Source organism: Phoca vitulina, unplaced genomic scaffold (assembly GCF_004348235.1).
Source record: "Phoca vitulina isolate PV1807 unplaced genomic scaffold, GSC_HSeal_1.0 scaffold9, whole genome shotgun sequence".
Taxonomy (NCBI): Eukaryota; Metazoa; Chordata; class Mammalia; order Carnivora; family Phocidae; genus Phoca; species Phoca vitulina.
In genome coordinates, this window is record NW_022589712.1 from 62,934,935 (window position 1) to 62,954,264 (window position 19,330).

Consider the following 19,330-nt stretch of genomic DNA (forward strand, 5'->3'; position numbering starts at 1 on the left):
GTGTGACAGAGGAAATTACTTTTAATTTTGGTTAGTTTAAATTTAAAAAGTGATACTCAATTTAGTTATTGGAATACTTTAAGTATATGTGGGACAACTTGGCTTTGTGAATCTACTTTTTTTCTACTGTAAATTTTATGAAATCTAAATACAAATCAAGAATATCCAATAAAAATGTAGTATCCTGATTGATATGTGCTATAGGTACACCCAGGATTTCAAAGACTTAGTGTGAAAAAGAAAGAACATAAAAGGTCTCAATATTTTTTACATCAATCACATGATAATGATTGTATTTTGAATATACAGGGTTAATAGAATATATTATTAAAACCCATTTTACCTGCTTCTTTCTACTTTTTAAAAATGTGGCCACAAGAAACATTTAAATTACATGTTTGGCTCACATTATATTTTTATTAGATAGCACTATTTTAGAACCACATATTGTGTATTAAATTATATTTTGTGTCAAAAAGCATTCAGTGTTCTGAAATGACATGCTAATAACCTATCTACCATCACTCCAGCTTCCACAGTATAATCAGTCACACCTCATCCTCCTGCTTTTGTAGAGAGAGATCAAGGCTCACTAAGTTCCAAGTCACTTGTGGTAGATGTTAGATGCTCAGGCAGGGGCCCCAGCAAGGAAAGGGATGAGGGAAAGGAGAGCAAGACTTGGGCTGAGTATTGCAGGTCTGGCATTATCAAGTGTTGTTAAGGAACAGCATCTCCTGATGGCCTAACCATGCCATAAAGTTTGGGGACACTTCTGATTACTGAAGCGCTCTAGTTTTGGCTTATTTTCTTGTGAGGAAAAGGTATTGGGCTACCTCCTTTCCTTCCCACTGCTGTGAGTTAGTACTTTCAGCTTAGTACTGAACTCAAAAACAGCATAGTATCCCAACCCTTCATTCCCTTCTTTACTTTCTGGCAATGTGAAATTAATAGTAAGAGTTTCTTTTACCAAGCAAAGATCAGTTTTCTTCTCTTTTTTATGTAACTTATTAAAGAAACTACACACACACACACACACACACACACAGATGATTGAGTGGTGTAGGTATTAACTTGCCAAAACTAAAACCATTTTTGAAAAGATAACTAACATAGAAATTGGCCTGACTTTGAAATGATATTACACATTATATTTTTAAAAAGATGATTTCAAGATTTTAATATTTTAGCATAAAATTTTGCAGGTCCAATATTTTTAAAAAATTTATAGAAAACTAAAGAATAGCATAGAAATATTAAGGATATTAGGTAAAATATTTATTAAAAATATAAACCTCAAAGGCGTATTATTCTACCACAACAGATAGTTATATTAGGCTTTAACTTTGATACAACATTAAATCTAAATTTACAGAATATCTCTTCATATAAGATAAACTTCTACAAATTTTCTAGACTTTGGATGAGTTTTAGCTATAATAATTCTGACACAATCTAGGTTACCTCTAAGTTCTAACTGAACACATTTCTCCCACAATCAAGCCAGCATCGAAGTAAATATATACTTACAATATAGAGAACATATCATGGGAAGCACGTAAACAGTTGTTAAGCTACTTCACTGTATTATAAAATTCTTGAATTATTGCATCCTAAGCCTGTTGGGAAAGAAAAAAAAAAAAGTATGTTAGTTAAATATACTGGGTGTACTATATATGCAGCTAAATAGCCAAAAGAAAACCAAAAAAAAAAAAAAAATTACATACCTCTCAAACATAGATCTTTCTCTATATATTATTGTGCTCTTTGTTTATATAAATTCATTAAGCTTTAGAAAAATGCTGTTGAATCATGTGAATTGTTTGAATATATAATAAGAGAAATATTTTTTTTAAGATTTTACTTATTAATTTATTTTAGAGAGAGAGAGCAGGAGAGTGACAGCGAGTGGGGGGAAGGCAAGGAAGAGGCAGAGGGGGAGGGAGAGGGACAAGCAGACTCCACGCTGAGTGAGCCTAACCCGGGGATCTCTCACAATCTTGAGATCATGACCTGAGCTGAAATCAAGAGTTGGATGCTTAACCTACTGAGCCTCCCAGGTGCATTGTAAGAAAAATATTAATAAAAAGAATGAGTGATGAGTGCTGTAATTGAAACTCTAAGGAAATAATATATCTTGTTAACCAAAGTATATTTCATCATCTCTATTTTTTATGTTTCCTACCTACAAAATAAATTGTACACATAGCACAAAAACAAAACCAAAAAAGAAAACAAGAGGTTACTGAATTATCTGGATGTTTATAATTATCTGGATGCTTAAAAAACCAAACACCAAATAATTGGATGATTTGTCTAAATATCTTTAATTTCATGTTGATGTATTCCAGCTGCTACGGTCTGAATTTTTGTATCCTCCCCAAATTTCTGTGTTGAAATCCTATTTTTTTAACCTCTATTTATTTATTCTTTTTATGTTATGTTAATCACCATACATTACATCATTAGTTTTTGATGTAGTGTTCCATGGAAATCCTATTTTTTAAAAAAATTTTAAGTAGGCTCCAAGCCCAATGTAGGACTCAAACTCACAACCCTGAGACCAAGAGTCACATGCTCTACCAACTGAGCCAACCAGGTGCTCCCAAATGTTGAAATCCTAATGCCCAAGATGATAGTAGTGGGAGCTGAATAGCATTAGTGCCTTTATAAAGAGGACCCAGACAGTGCCTTTGCCCCCTTCATCATGTGAGGACACAGTGACAAGATGTACATGTATGAACCAGGAAGCCCTCACCAAACACCCACAATCCCGGACTTCCCTGCCCCTAGAACCGTGGGAAATAAATTTCTGTTGTTTATTAGCTACCTAGGCTGTGATATTTTGTTAAAGCAGCTCTAATAGACTAAGATGCTTGCCCACAAACATGATTGGCTATAAAATGCAGGCAAGTGCTTTCAAACCTTATTGAATTATTTATTCTATAATGAACGGAGATTCTCTTTAATACAAAGTGGGAAACTGGCCCACTTACATCACCCCAACCGAAAACAAATCTAGTGGAACTATGGAATAATTTAAAGTAAAATAAAGAGTGGATTTAGTTTCTCTTTAAGAGAGTGCCTTCACAAACTGTGTTATATGGATGAATTGCCAAAATGTCAAAAATGTCTTCTTGCTGTAGGACATAAGCTTCCCAAACTTAGAGGTTAGTAAGTGGTGGTTAGGCATTCCATACCCAGTACACGTACAGACACATCTACACACGCACACACACATGCACGTGCACGCACTGTGGGGCACACGCACATGCACACACATGTCAATCTCATTCCCATTATATGTCCCCCAAACTCCTAATCCATTTTTTCTTCCTGAAGTCAGTAGATTTTAAAGCAAAGTTCAGTCAGATTTCTTTCTGGATATACACATAGCCTTGGCTTATGTTTAATAGGAAATTATCTTTTCCCCTAATTTGGCATTCCCCCTGCCTGTTTACACTTTAATATTGGATTCAAATACATTATAGGTAATAAAAATATGGAGTACAGATCTGGCATTTCTGTCTTGTCTTTAAAATCTTAACTATTCTTTCTCAAAGATATAAAACATAGATGAATAGCTTGCCTATATATTGTAACAGCTGTTGAAGGATTTTTAGTGTGTTTGATTGACATTTAACCATCACAGCAATATTTTAAGGTGGGTTTTATTATCCTCATTTTACAGGATTTTGATAATTCAAACAAATCATCTATATAAGAAGCTGGAAGGTACAACTGGGGTCAAATCCAACCCTAATTTAAAAGTGTGTACTCAAAAAAGTCTTCACTTGTACATTGTTTCCTAGATTTTCTGCCTCAGCATCAAATGCCAATCTTTTTTGATGCTTTCAAAATAATCTTTGCTGGCAAATCAGCAAAATCAAACATTTAAAATCCTACCCAGAATGAGAACAAATAATGAAAGCCAACAAATGGCCTGAGTTATCTACTTGGAAACTCAGATTTGTGTATGTGTGTGTATGCATGTGTGTATTTCCTAAATCATGGCTATGATTTAATTAGCTGAATAAATAGTAATTAAGTTGTGGAGTTATTCTTATTATTTTTGTTGATAAAGTCTTACCTAAATAAAGTTATCTTTATCCTGTTTTTTGCATTACATGCAGGAAAACAATTATTCTTTTCCATTCTCTACATTTCTGTCTAAGCCAGTCACATGACAATAGGCATTTTTCTTTTTTGCTTTTTATATACTTGTCTTTCCTTCTAGGGCAATTAAGGCATCTGCCTGATGTGGGGTAGAGGTGGGACAAGACCCTCAGTTTCTGTCATTTAAAGGATTATTTTGACATATGGCTTAAAGTCAGGCAATCTTGAGAAAGAAAGGATTTCTTTTTTTTCTTAAAGGTTTTATTTATTTATTTACTTGAGAGAGAGAGAGAGAGAGAGAGCGCGCAGGGGTAGGAGCAGAGGAGGAAGTGGGAGAGAGAGGTGGAAAGAATCTCCAGCAGACTCCATGCTGAGCGCAGAGCCCTGAATGGGGCTCAATCCCACAACCCGAAGATCATGACCTGACCGAAAACAAGAGTTGGGCACTTAAATAACTGAAACACACAAATGCCTGGAGAAAGAGAGGATTTCTAAATTCCTTCAGTTCTCTTTTATATATAAAGACTAGACTTCGTGGATTAGTTCATTATTTGAGGTCTAGCTCAGATCCAGAGGCTTCGTAACTTAAGGATGAAACATTAAAATGATTCATTGATTTTTATTTTTCATATTGATGTGTGTCAACAAACATAAATGACTACTTTTGCATATAATTTTATATAAAGGAGTTTGAAATCATGTAGAAATGGCAATAGGAAGAAGGCCTTATTTGTTTATTCCTGTGGCAGTTCACAAAAGATGGAGAGAAAGAAGAGTGGAGTGGAAGAGGAAAGTGGCTGTTTTCTCCTCCCAGCTTCTTGAGGCCAGACCTCTAGAGAGAGTAGCTTTAGGAACTCCTACTTGAAGGAATGCTCAGTGTTTTTGCTCATGCTTTTGGGAAGAGATTACTGTGCTGAGTAATCCCATATCAAAATGTGGTGACCCAGTAGCGTCACGAGGGTCCCATGGCTGGAACAGGCCCAGTTTACAATCCCAGCTCTCCCTAGGTTATTTATGACATGGATGATGAGCTGCCAGATAAAAAAATGGGCCTACAGCTACAAAACGACTCAGGCACAGAGGTCTGTGAGATTCTCTGCTTTAACCAGGTGTCGGAAGAGGGAAGCATCAATGTATGGAACAGCAGAGACTAATGGATCCGAATGCCAAGATCCTGGGCAAACTGAATTTGCAGGGCCATTAGGCCCACGAAGCTGAGAGATAACTGACTGGGAGAGATGTCAGCCGCAGAGTGGTCCATAGCAACGGGACTGAATTGTCATCCTGAGCAGAGGCAGTCAGGGAAGGTAAGCCTCGCGGAGGAGGTCACATTTGAGTGACAGTAAGGACGCAGCCTCACCTTCAGGACAGAGCATTACGAGGAGAGGGGACACAAGGTACAAAGGAATAGGCACAGCATGTTCAAGGAGGAAAAAAATCCCCGTGTGCCTGTGGTGTAGTAATCCAGGGCATAGGAGTGTGAGGGGTGCGGGGCAGGAGGAGGAAGGATTGACAGGCAGGTAGCAGCGGGTGACGTTGGGCCTCATAAGCCGTTGTAAGGAGTCCAGATTTTATTCACGGTACAATGGACATAGGGAGGTTTTGACCAGGGGACTAGTCTGACCTGATGAAAATTTTAAAACATCATTTCAGATGTTCTGTAAAACATTCAGCAGAGAGAGAAGCCTAGAAGCCGCAGCCTGTCTAAAGGTGACTGTAGCCAATGAGTTGAGAAATGATGGTGATTATAACTTTAGCGGCAGTGACAATGGAGAGAAGTGTTTGGATTTGGGATATATCTGAATAAACTATAAAATCCTATCCATTGATTTCACCATTTCACAAACACAAATGCATTTTTGAGCCTTCATGATATGGTAGGCGATGTGTTTTTCTTTAGCAAAAGGTCAATTTGGAAAACAAAAATTACATAGATATTTATGTAAGATAACTTCAGTCAATTTGGGTAAAATTTACTAAAAGGTAAAAATATGGAGACATTTGTTTTATATAATGAAAAAATATATGTTGAACCAATTGATTAAAGACAGTATAAATGATTAAGAAAAGCACTATATTATTCTTATAATGAAAGAATAGGGAAATAGACAAATGGAGCATTACTTTTCTCAGAAAGAAGAAAACTCTGGAGAACTCTGAATGATGTTGTTAGAAACAGCTCAGATATATTCAAAATTGAATTTCATTAATAAGAGTAAGTTTCTTAATTCACCACATGTGTTGAAAGGACATTGAATTTTGAACAAGTAAAGACAATCCCTTCATGAGTTTATAGTAGTAAGTGAGATTTGCTGCCAGAAGAGGTCACTGAGCCAATTCCTGAGGTTATACTTTTTTTTTTTTTTGAGATTTTATTTATTTATTTGACAGATAGAGACATAGCGAGAGAGGGAACACAAGCAGGGGGATGGGAGAAGGAGAAGCAGGCTTCCCGCCGAGGAGGGAGCCCGATGCGGGGCTTGATCCCAGAACCCTGGGACCATGACCTGTGCCGAAGGCAGACGCTTAACGACTGAGCTACCCAGGCGCCGCGCCGTGAGGCCATACTTTAAACAGAATTTTATGACTTCAGAATTACTAGACTGGGTCCTTAAGCCTTCTTTAATTCAACATGCAATTTTATTTATTTATTTTTTAAAAAGATTTTATTTATTTATTTGACAGAGAGAGAGCACAAGTAGGCAGAGTAGTAGACAGAGGGAGAGGGAGAAGCAGGCTCCCCACTGAGCAGGGAGCCCGATGTGGGGCTTGATTCCAGGACCCTGGGATCATGACCTGAGCCGAAGGCAGACACTTAACGACTGAGCCACCCAGGCGCCCCTCAACATGCAATTTAAAAAATGCGTCCTATCTAACAGCTGATAGGTGCTATGGCTAAAAGGGTGGCCAAAATACTCTCCTGTCCTTGAAGAGTTCCTAGTCAAGAGGAAGGGAAGAAAGGGAAAGGAAGAAATCTGTACTAAATGTCTGGCTAGGGGCACAAATATAGCAGTGTTCAGTGTTACTTGGCTGAAGCTTGATAGTGTAAAGTGAATGTTGAATGGCGGGGGAGCTGTGCAGTATGAACACAGATAAGGAATACAGAGATAATATAGTTTGGGACTAAAAAGTAATCTGGCTTCAGCGGAGCAGAGAGATAGGCAGCGTGATGAAGCACAAGCAGGAGGCAGCAGAAGGGAGCAAGGGCCAGCCTTTGGAGGGTCTCAAGCTAAAACCTTGAACCTCATTAACACGAATGATAATACCACCTCATAATAAAAGAATGCTCACTATATACCAGGCACAATTTTAAGAGTTTTATATACATAATCTCATTCTATCAACAAGCCTATGAGATACTATTCCAGTTGTAGAGAAGAAGAATATGAAGCACAGAGAGGTTAAGCCATTTGTCCAGGGTCACCCAGCTTGGAAATGTGCAGCTGGCCTGCAACAGAAGCAGACTGATTCCAGAGCCCTACACTTGGCCACACAGTTCTGTCTCATGACACCAAGATTGGATAGTTTAGCCACAGAGGATTTTTTTTTTTTTTTGCATAATTTACATGGAAAAGGAATACTTTTTCTCACCATAAAAAATGTTGGTTTGCTTTTATATTAGGTGAAAATAGGAATAAGAATCCTGAAATTAAAAGCACAAAGCGAGTGAGGAGGAAAGGGGAGAGAAAGGGAAATGATGTCTTGAGCGTTTTGTTGTGGCACAAATTGACTCTGTGGCTAGATGGTGAATGGTCACCTTCCTTGGTTTGTATCTGTGCAGAAACTGGAAAAAAAAAAGAGTGATTATGGGAGAAGTGTATGCTTTGTGCTTGCTTCTATAATTCCTTGATTATTTTCATGGTCTGAATTCTTTTGCAGGCTAGGCTTTCCTCTTGTTTCCTTCCCTCTTGTGTAGCTGGCTTGGATGATCTGCCCTGAACCTTATTCCTTAGGGGAATATGAAGCAGATCTGTGTGAACAGCACAAAATAGGATTGTCGTTGAGGAAGAGAACTAGCCCTGAGTGTTGCAAATTCTACTTCCTGAGCTGCTGTAGGAGACAGGGAATAGAAGCATTTAGGACCATTAATAATCATCAAAGTCTTGAGGACTTAAAATATGTTTATGCTTGGATACAGGGTAGTAATTGCTATAATAGAAGATGTTTGAAATTAGTTCATAGTTTATACATATATTTTATCTGTAAAATATTTTTAACACGCACTTTTTGAGGAAGGGAGGGAGGGTTGCTTTGTTCTTTTAAAACCTATAGAAACCTTCAGGGCAAACTACTGAGCTTCTCCCACCTGGGGCTTGAAACAGTACTATAAATCTCATTGTGCATTCTTCCTGGAACATTTGTTTTACTCAAAGATTTGGGAAAAAGAAATCTGTTCTAAAATAAATATCATGTGCAAAATGTACATACATTTTTAAAGATTTATTTATTTAACCAATCATTTATTGAATCCCTACTATGATAGATGCTGTTCTGGTTATTGGGATTAAAGCAGTTATTTCCAGATATTTATCTTACGCTGGTTAAAAGAATACAGTATGTTTTAACATGTGTATGGGGAATCTTTTTTTTTTTTTTTTTACAGTTTTATTGAGAAATAATTAACATACATCACAGTATATGTTTAAGGTGCATAGGATGATGGTTTAGTTTACATACGTTGTGAAATGATTCCCACAATAGGTTCAGCTAACATCTATCAAATCATAGAGATACAATTAAAAAAGAAAGAAGAAAAACAAATTCCTTGTGATGAGACCTCTTAGGAGTTACTTTCTTAACCACTTCCCTGTACATCACACAGCAGTGTTAGCTATAGTCATCACATTGTACAGTACATCCTAGTACTGATTTACCTTTTCTTTTTTAATTGCAGTATAGTTGACATACAATATTATATTAGTTTCAGGTGTACAACAGAGTGATTTGACATATATATACATTACAAAATGCTCCCCATGAAAGGTGTAGTTGCCCTCTGTCACCTTACAAATTTATTATAGTATTATTGACTGTATTCCCTATGCTGTACTTTACATCCTATGCTGCACTTTACACCCCCATACTTATTTATCTTATAACTGGAAGTTTGTGTCTTTCGACCACCTTCCTCCCATTCTCCCTACCCCCGCCATCCACCTCTGGTAACCGTAAGTCTGATCTCTTTTTCTGAGTTTTTTTTTTTTTTTTTTATTTTGTTTAGATTTCACATGTAAGTAAGATGATTCATATATTTGTCTTTCTCTGTCTGACTTATATCACTTAGCATAAAACCTTCAAGATTCACTCATGTTGGGCGCCTGGGTGGCTCAGTCGTTAAGCGTCTGCCTTCGGCTCAGGTCATGATCCCAGGGTCCTGGGATCGAGTCCCACATCGGGCTCCCTGCTCAGCGGGAAGCCTGCTTCTCCCTCTCCCACTCCCCCTGCCTGTGTTCCCTCTCTCTCTGTGTCTCTGTCAAATAAATAAATAAAATCTTAAAAAAAATTCACTCATGTTGTCGCAAATGGTAGGATTTCTTTATTTTTTGTGGCTGAATAACATTTATAGCTCACAACTTCTTTATCCATTCATCCATTCATAGACACTTAGGTTGTTTTCATGTCATAGTGTAAATAATGCTGCTATGACCATGAAGATGCAGATATGTTTTTGCTTCCTTTGGATATATTCCCAGAAGTGGAATTCTTAAGTCACATGGTAGTTCCGTTTTTAATATTTTGAAGATCCTCCATATTGTTTTCCATATATGACATTTAAGTCTTTCATTCACTTCAAGTTTTTTCTAAGTTTTTATTTAAATTCCAGTTAGTTACCATACATGTAATATTAGTTTCAAGTGTACACTATAGTGATTCAACACTTCCCCACATCACCCAGTGCTCATCACAAGTGCACTCCTTAATCCCCATCACCTCTTTGACCCATCTCCCCATCCTCTTCCCCTCTGGGAACCATTAGAACAACCATTAGTTGTTCTCTATAGTTAAGGGTCCATTTCTTGTTTTACCTTTCTTTCTTTTTCTCCCCCTTTTGCTCATTTGTTGTTTCTTAAATTCCATATATGAGTGAAATCACGTGGTATTTGTCTTTCTTTGACTGACTTATTTCAGTTAGCATACCACCCTTTAGCTCCATTCATGTCATTGCTAAAGACAAGATTTCATTCTTTTTTTTTTTAATGACTAAGTAATTTCGAGCTAATTTGTGCCAATGGTGTAATATAGCAGTCCAGTTTCATTCTTTTACATGTGAGTGCACAGCACCATTTATTGAAGACACTGTCTTTTCTACATTGAGTATTCTTGTCTCCCTTGTCAAATATTAGTTGACTGTATATGCTTTGGTTTACTTCTGAGCTCTCAATTCTGTTCCATTGGTCTGTCTGTTTTGATTACTATAGCTTTATAGTGTAGCTTGAAATTAGGAGATGTGATACCTCCTGCTTTGTTCTTCTTTCTCAGGATTTCTTTGGCTACTTAGGGTCTTTTGTGGTTCCATATAAATTTTAGGAGTGTTTTTTCTACTTCTGTAAAAAAAAAATTGCTATTGGAAAATTTATAAGGATTGTATTTATCTATAAATGACTTTTTGTAGTATTGGCATTTTAACAATATTAATTCTTCCAATCCATGAACACAAAATACTTTCCATTTATATGTCTTTGATTTTTTTTACCAATGTTTTATAGTTTTCAGTGTATAGGTCTTTCAAATCCTTGGTTAAATTTGTTCCTAAATATTCTATTGTTTTTGATGCTATTGCAAATGGGATTTATTTGTTTATTTTTCAGAAAATTTATTGTTAGTTTATGGAAATGCTACTGACTTTTGTATGTTAATTTTGTATCCTACAACTTTATTGTTTTCTTGATTAGATCTAACATTTTTTGGTTGAGTGTTTAGGATTTTCTATATACAAAATCATATCATCTGCAAAAAGAGACAATTTTACTTCTTCCTTTCTAATTCTGATATCTTTTGTTTCTTTCTTTTTTTTTTTCCATTAGGATTTCCCACAACCACGTTGAATAGGAATAGGGAGAATGGGCATTGTTGCCTTGCTCTGATCTTAGAGGAAAACTTTTCAATCATTTACCATTGAGTATGATGTTAGCTGTGGGCTTGTCATATATGGCATTTATTATGTTGAGATATTTTCCCTCTATGACTAATTTGTTGAGTTTTTATCATAAATGAATGTTGAATTTTGTCAAATGTTTTTTCTGCATCTATTGAAGTGATATAATTCTTTTTCTTTCATTCTATTAATGTAGTGAATCACATTGATTGATTTACATATGTTGAATCATCCTTGCATCCCATGGATAAATCCCACTTGATCATGTTCAATGACCCTATTAATGTGCTGCTGAATTCAGTCTGCCAGTATTTTAGTGAGAATTTTGGCATCTATATTCATCGGGGACATTGGTTTATAGTTTCCTTTCTAGTGGTGTCCTTTTATGATTTTGGTATGAGGATAATGCTGGCATTATAAAATGAGTTTGGGAGTGTTCCCTTCTCTTTGATTTTTTTGAAAGAATTTGAGAAGGATTGGTATTAATTCTCCTTTAAATGTTTGGTAAAATTTACCGGTGAAGCCATCTGGTCTTGGGTTTTTCTTTGTTGGGAAATTGTGGATTACTGACTTAATCTCCTTACTAATAATTGGTCTATTCAGATTTTCTATTGCTATGGGAAATCTTTCCATGGAATTTAATTTATGAATATTTTGCCTTCAGAAATTGTACAAATAAAGTAAGAATGTTTTGATGTAGACCAGGGATTAGCAAACTGTGCACTAAAGAAGCAAATGGTAAATACTTCAGGCATTACAGTCCAAAAGGTGAAGTCAAGGGTTTCTATAGGTTCTCATCTATTATACAGTTTCTGTGATAATTCCTCAATTCTGCTGTTGTAGTGTGAAAGCAGATAAATAATACATAAACAAATGGCTGTGGCTATGTTCCAGTAAACTTTTACTTACAAAAACTAGCAGCAGGTCAGATTTGGCCCATGAACCATATTTGCCACCTTCTGCTGTAGACCATTATGAACTTTTTAAAAAATTTTACTGAGATATGGACCTAAAAATGGTCTCATTTTTCATATCTTTAAATTGAATCAATAAAGTTTAAGCACTTCATCTCTGTATTTCTCTAGTTCTGCTGGGAGGGGGAGGCAGTTTTTCAGGGAGAGGGGCAATGAGAGATAAGCCCTGACTTGTGATGTGATAGGCCAAGGAGAGACAAGCCAGTTGGTAGCCCAGGGGCTGTAATGAACAGGATGAGCATCGGGCTGAGCTCCAGTGGCTGCTCCCAAAAAGCAAGTGCACTTCTTGCTTGTTCAGATGGTGTTTTGATTTCGGATCCTACTTGTTAAAACCCTCCCTGGAAGAAGAATGGGAAGAAATGGGAGCTAGGAAGTAAAGTCAAGGTAAAGATTGCATGATACTTATATCCATCCTCAGTCACACCCTATCTCTTAGATCTAACAGAACAGGAAAGGCCTAGCCAGAGAGCTCAAAAACCACAAGGGGACTTCCAAGAGCTAAGCATGCATACAAGAGAAGCAACTTTCCCTTACATCGACTACAAAAGCTCATTAGAAACTCGTAAATGTACATTACATAAATAAATACAATTATAACAGAATGCATCATGGGTAGGCGCATGCGCAAAAACCAAAATGTTATGTAACCACCAGCTGTCAATCAAAAATGCCAATCAAAGCCAAATTTACATGTACACAAAGTAGGCTTGAAAAAGAGGCAGCTAGAGCTTCTCAGTGCCATTGCCACTCTTGCACCAGCAGTGGCCCACTTTCTGTCTTGAAAGGGTGCTATATTTATCTACTTATCTACTCAATAAACTCTATCTCCCCATTCTGGTCTTATGTCTCCAATTCTTTGGTACATCTGGGACAAGAACCGAGTGACCCATTAACACAGAGTGTTCAAAACAGTTGAATAAAAGGCACCCTAGAAACTCATATGATTACTTAAATAAGTATTAAATTTTTTCTTGAGTATAAACTAACTGCATGAAAAATAAATGTTTCACTATAAATTTTAATTATAAAACTTAAGCTGTAGCTTTTTAATTCAGACCAAAGCCTCTTGGGAAATCAATAATCAAAATAATAAAATTTAGCATAATATATTTTTTGTAATCAACAAAGAAGAAATGCTAAACCTAACAAAAATGTAAATGGATATTTTATACCATGGCAACTTAATTTAGAGTAATGTATTTCCTTTTTTCTAAAGTTGTATTAAAACTGATGAAAGATTTTTAAAAATCAGAATTTCTTATTAAATTCTGATTCTTAAACAAATAATGTTCTGAGAAAGAAAAAGAATCCATTCCAATTTTAGCTGCAATTGCTACATTGACTACAATCATTTGAGCTATGACTTGATCGCATGTGATTTATGAATAAACCAAGTTATTTAAAAAAGGAAATACATTTATTGTTCAGGGTATAGGCCAATTTTATGACAAAGTTGTACTCTGAAAAGCATCTTGCATACAGGGAAAAACACTTTGTTTTAAAATTCATTCATTTCCTTTTGAATAATTTTAAAACTTGAATTTCAGGATTTTAATGGCCTAAGTAAAGTTATCACATCCTCTGTCCTTACCCCAATCAGGGATAAGTCTTTCAGAATTGTGGATGCATACTTACTCTACCAAGCAAGCACAGAGGAATCCAGAATATCTGACTTAAACTTTGCAAAGGCTCTTTTGCTTTGTTTCTATTCGTTCTTTTCATCACACTTGGGAAGTATTTTGTAAGAAAAGAAATCCAGGCCTCCCAAAATCATTTACATTTGTGCAGTTTTCTGTTGCCAAAATTTTTGCCTGGATATCCTTTATGTTTTCCATATATGAAATCTAAATCCACAATAATATGAAAAAATTAAAATGAAGTATAAAGCCATCATTCATATAATTGGAGCCAAAGAAAATATTTAAATATTTATCATAAAAGCAAAAACATTGTTAAAGGAAAAAAAATAAGATGCACAGCCTAAGTTTCCTGCATAGTATCTCCTCTTCATTTTGTAGCTGGTCCACTCTGGCAAGTGGGTCTTGCGGTAGATCTTGAACTGTGGGTTTGCTGAAGGTTAAGGAGCTGGAAGCTCAGGAAGCAGGTGCCAAGAATGTTCTGATCCCTATGAGTCTATTCATTATTGATACATTTGTGTTACAAGGTCCTTTATTTTTTTTTTTAAAGATTTTTATTTATTTATTTATTTGAGAAAGAGAGAGTGAGAGAGACAGCACATGAGAGGGGGTAGGGTCAGAGGGAGAAGCAGACTCCCTGATGAGCAGGGAGCCTGATGCGGGACTCGATCCAGGGACTCCAGGATCATGACCTGAGCCCAAGGCAGTCGCTTAACCAACTGAGCCACCCAGGTGCCCTACAAGGTCCTTTAAAAATGCAAATAAACCTTAGAGTTACTCTGACTTTGATATAGGATCTGGTAGTCCTTCTAAACAACAACGGAGTATTAGCTTCCCCTACTGTGAACTGAATTGTGCCCCCAGAAAGATATGTTGAAGTTTTAACCCTCAGTATCTGCCCTCAGTATCTGTGAATGGGACCTTATTTGGGAAGAAAGTCTTTGCAGATGAGATGGAGTTAAGATAAGGTCACACTGGATTATGATGGGCCCTAAATCCAATACTTGTGTTCTTATAAAAAGAAAAACTGTGGAGACACAGAGACACAAAAGGAAGAAGGCCATGTGAAAGCAGAGACAGAGATTGGAGTTATGCTGCCACAAACCAAGGAACGTCGAGGATTGCCGGCAACCTCCAGAAGCTAGAAGAGGCAAGGAAGGATTCTTCCTGGAGGCTTTGGAGCTTTGGAGGGAGTCTAGCCCTGTCAACACTTTGATTTTGGAACCACTTTGAGAGAAAAAATTTATAACTCTTCTTAAAAAGAAGCATCTGACCATGAAAATCTTATTGGTTACAAATAACCCAAAGCAATGATAGATTCTAGGATTTGCATAAAAGAAAAAAACAGCATGTATCAGAAAATTATCCTAGTAAGGAGATAACATCATATGGTTTATTCTGTTTAATGAATGGTTTTGACCTGATAATCAGTTTTTTTAAAACTTAGATGAACTCAGTACTTTATTTATACATAAATTTTTTCTGATATATAGTTCTTACTTTGGTATTCTAATGAATATGATTATGATATATTTCATCCTTTAAAGATAAACTGCTCACTAGCATATGTCATTTTCCAAAAATAAACAATGATCCTTGCAAAAACACCATTACCTACTTCTATGTATTGATGTAATATTAGGAAACTGTTATCTGCATATAATTGGATAGATCAGGGAAGTTTCATTGTGTTTTACTGAAATGCCCACCAATTACCTTTTGACGCTTTACATACACGTTTGCCACCCACACAGGAACACACACGGACACACACACACCACAGCAAATGAACTGAAATAACTGAATTAGGTCAAATATATCTTTATATAGATACATTTCTTTATTTATCATAGGCTAAAAAGATGAATTCTTGGAGACACTAACCACATAGAAAAGGAGAATGGGGAAGGAGAAAGACTGTTCCTCTGCTCCCCAAATGAAGGAAAAAAACTGTGATCTTAAGGAAATGTTTGGTCATGGAATGAAATGTAAATTTTTATTTTATTTATTTATATATTTTGTTTCCTCTGAAAAATTATTCTTGAAGATCTTTTGGTAAAATAAAACACACATATGCATGAATGGGAAAAGATTACTTAGAGATTTATAAACTTAAATTTTTTCAGGATTAAGAACACTCATTAAAATTAAATAGATATGAAACAGTAATATTTACGAATGCACATTTGGTTGACAAGTATATTGAGTAGCAATCCCAATGCCATCTTTATTTTCCTTAACTTCTACTTTCATTCAAACATCAAGTCATAATTCTAATTTTTAATAAATCTTCCCCCCCTTTCAATCCCACTTCCATTGCCACAACCAAGAACTTCTTCACTTAACACTACACTTAACATTTCACATTATTGTTTTTAAACCTTCTGTGTTGTCACCAATGAAAACATTCTAAAACACTGATAGATACTCGGGTTTAACTCTTGCCATTCCACACTTCAAAATTTTTCAGTAGTTCCTCATTGCCAGAAGCTGAAGTCCGAATAATTTAAAATGGAAAGAAAGGTCTTCAAAATTTAACTACTACTTCCATTTCTTGGCTTATCTGTCATGACTCCTTATTCTAGCCCAGTCACACAGGACTGTATTCCATTTCTCAATTACATTATATCTTTAGATATTTTCAGAGCTCTTGCCCATATTTTTGGTTTTGCTTAGAATATCCTTTAAAACTTGTGAAGTTATGCTAATCCCCCAATGCACAACTCAAATTTTTCCCATTTTATAAAACTTCATCATTGAATCCTCTAAGCTCCCATAGCATTATTTCACATCGATGTCAAATACTTCCCTTACTTTACCTTGTTTTGAATAAGTGAGTTCTCAATATTTTGTTTCTCCATTAGATTATGATTTTTTAGGGCATTGGTTATATTATTTATGTTGTATTCTTGGGGCCTTAACCACAGTATTTATTCAACATAAATATTTATTAGTGTTTTTAATTCAAAATTATGTGAAGAAATTTTATAAGATGGTAAGAAATTACAAACATGGTCAAATTCTTATGTGCCCATTGCTATTAAAAACATTCTGCTGATTTTCCTTGGAAATATTATTTTTCTATGTATATGTAAGTGGATAAGATGAGTTTAAAAATCACTTTTCCCCCTTTGGTGGTGGATTACAAATAAATTGAATCAATTTTCACCCCACTTTAGTATTTGCAGAATGAACTAATAAATATAAGAGGATCTATTGGTATTCCATTGGTCTTTCTGTTGCAGACTGCATAAAAATCTCAAGGGCTAGCTTAGAGTTCAATTAGTAAAGATTACACATAAGGTACAAGGTCACTTTGTTCTCCCTCCGTTGAGTTTTTCAGTCTGTAGTAGATGCTAATTACTCAACCTGTGTGCAGATATTTTATCTGTGAGTATCTTCTTATATACATTGGCTTTGGAAAAAATGGATCTGTGTCTGGCCATCAAAAGGCAGCCATAAGCTAAGGGCATTTTATTCTCCAAATACTTAAATAAATGTATTAGTATCAGGCAAAGAACAGAAAGTTCAATGCAAATTTTATATACCTGAGTGCATAAATATTCAGAGACATTGTGATTTTGTTGCATTTTATAATTTTCCTATGATTTGGAAGTAGGCACTCCAGTATCAGGTCTATGAATGGAAACGTTGGCAACCGTTCTCTGAGAGGTGTTAATGAGATACTGTTTTTGACATTTTAAAAAGAAATACAAAAGATGCAGTATGAAAGGAAGAAAAGAGAAATAACCATAATAACACATACAGTTTTAGCTTTAAAAAGATGAAATTATCTTTCTGTAATAAAATCAAGTCACATATTCCATATGTGCATGAATTTAAAATAGTAAGAATGTTCTAAGTAAGGCACAAAGAGGTGAACTGGCTCATCTATTCCCACAAATTGTTGTGAATTATTTTTGGTGATTTGCATCCTAGAATAAACCCAGAGAAAACTGCAAACTTTGTACAGGACTCTACAGTCTGAGGTAACATATGAGAATATCTCTGTTCTTAACAGTCTGACAAATGTTTACTGAATAAGTACTATTCACAAGGTTCTGAGAATGCAGAGATACAGGGAGCACAAACTCATTCTTCAAGGACTTCACAATACTTGGAAAGACAGATATGAAAGGAAATTTGGTGTATTGTGGTGTGGACTATGAAAGGGACTTGACAAATTTCATGGGAACACAAAGAAGGTATGCATCATTGAATGTCAGGAAAAGATATCACAGATGATGTGATGCCTCATCTGAATCATCTAGATTTCAACAAAGCATTTGAAATAATTTCTAATATCTTTGTGATTAAGATAAGCATATGTGGATAGTATTATTGTGTAGTTTGTTGAATTTTTAGCTGATAAATCTTTCCTACCAAATAATACTGGTTAATATTTCTGTGTCAAACTGCAGGAGGCCTCTGGTTTCTATTACTGAACCTTTCTTCGCATCATTTTTTAAATCAACTATTTGATGACATGATATTATTTGGCATACTTAATAAATTTAGAGATAAATGTAAATGGGGAGTTCAAGCTACTATGTCATATAATTTACAAAGAGTTTCATAGATTAGAACAGTAGGTTGAAACTGACAAGGAAATTACATAGTAAAAATATAGAGTTAGGTTTAAATGTCCGCTGAGGAAGTAGAAACATGTAATGACTTTAGCTTAATAGACTTTCAGGTCACCAAGATCTAGAATTTTAGCTAAATGAAAGATCATCATGCTCATGAGTGATAGCAACAATGCCTGGAACATTAATGAAATCTTGAACTGTAAATAGAACTATATATTCCAAGGCGGGGGTGGGGGGTGAAGGGTGGGGGAGGAGACAGTCAGTTTGGTATTATAAATGATGCAAAGTGGAAAATTATCAGAGGATTGTGATCTAAAAATTATATGTTTTGAAAATCATGCCTTATAAATAAACATTAAACAAAATGAAAGGTGTTTTGAAAAAGAGATCTCCGGGGGCAGTAATGGGCATCTAAAATAACTAACCATTCATTTCATTCATTCATTCATTCATTCAATCTAGAAGTCTTATTTTTTCTCTGTGTTTTCTATTTTAAAGTGTCAGTGTGCCAGACTCATGCTGGAAATAGGAAATGAGTTTGACAAATAGCTAGCCCTTAAGGTCCTCTTATTCTAGTACATTATGTCTATTTTTTAACCCAGGCCTATGGACAGAACTTTGAACTTCTGTACTCCTCCAGAAATTGTGTGAATGATTTTATATGTCATTGCATTTTTACATGGAGGTGATTCTTTTAAAAGAAATGGTAGTTTAAAAATATTTAGGAGGGTGCCTGTGTGGCTCAGTGGGTTAAGAGTCTGCCTTCAGCTCAGGTCATGATTTCCTGGGATGGAGCCCTGCATCGGGATCCCTGCTCAGCTGGGAGTCTGTTTCTCCCTCTGACCCTCCCCCTGGCTTGTGCTCTCTCTCTCTCTCTCTCTCTCAAAAATAAATAAATAAAAAATCTTTTAAAAAGATAAA

The 19,330-nt window shown here is 35.6% G+C and overlaps 1 protein-coding gene across 5 annotated transcripts in view; it reads right to left on the reverse strand.

Annotated features, from left to right (window-relative positions):
• Window positions 1-19,330, reverse strand: part of FUT9 (fucosyltransferase 9) — a 180,927-nt gene that overhangs the window by 83,890 nt on the left and 77,707 nt on the right. For all 5 annotated transcript variants that reach the window (XM_032408223.1, XM_032408220.1, XM_032408222.1 and 2 more), the window contains one exon: window positions 1,528-1,616. The gene's annotated coding sequence lies outside the window, so the exon portion shown is untranslated. The remainder of the gene's footprint in view (window positions 1-1,527; window positions 1,617-19,330) is intronic.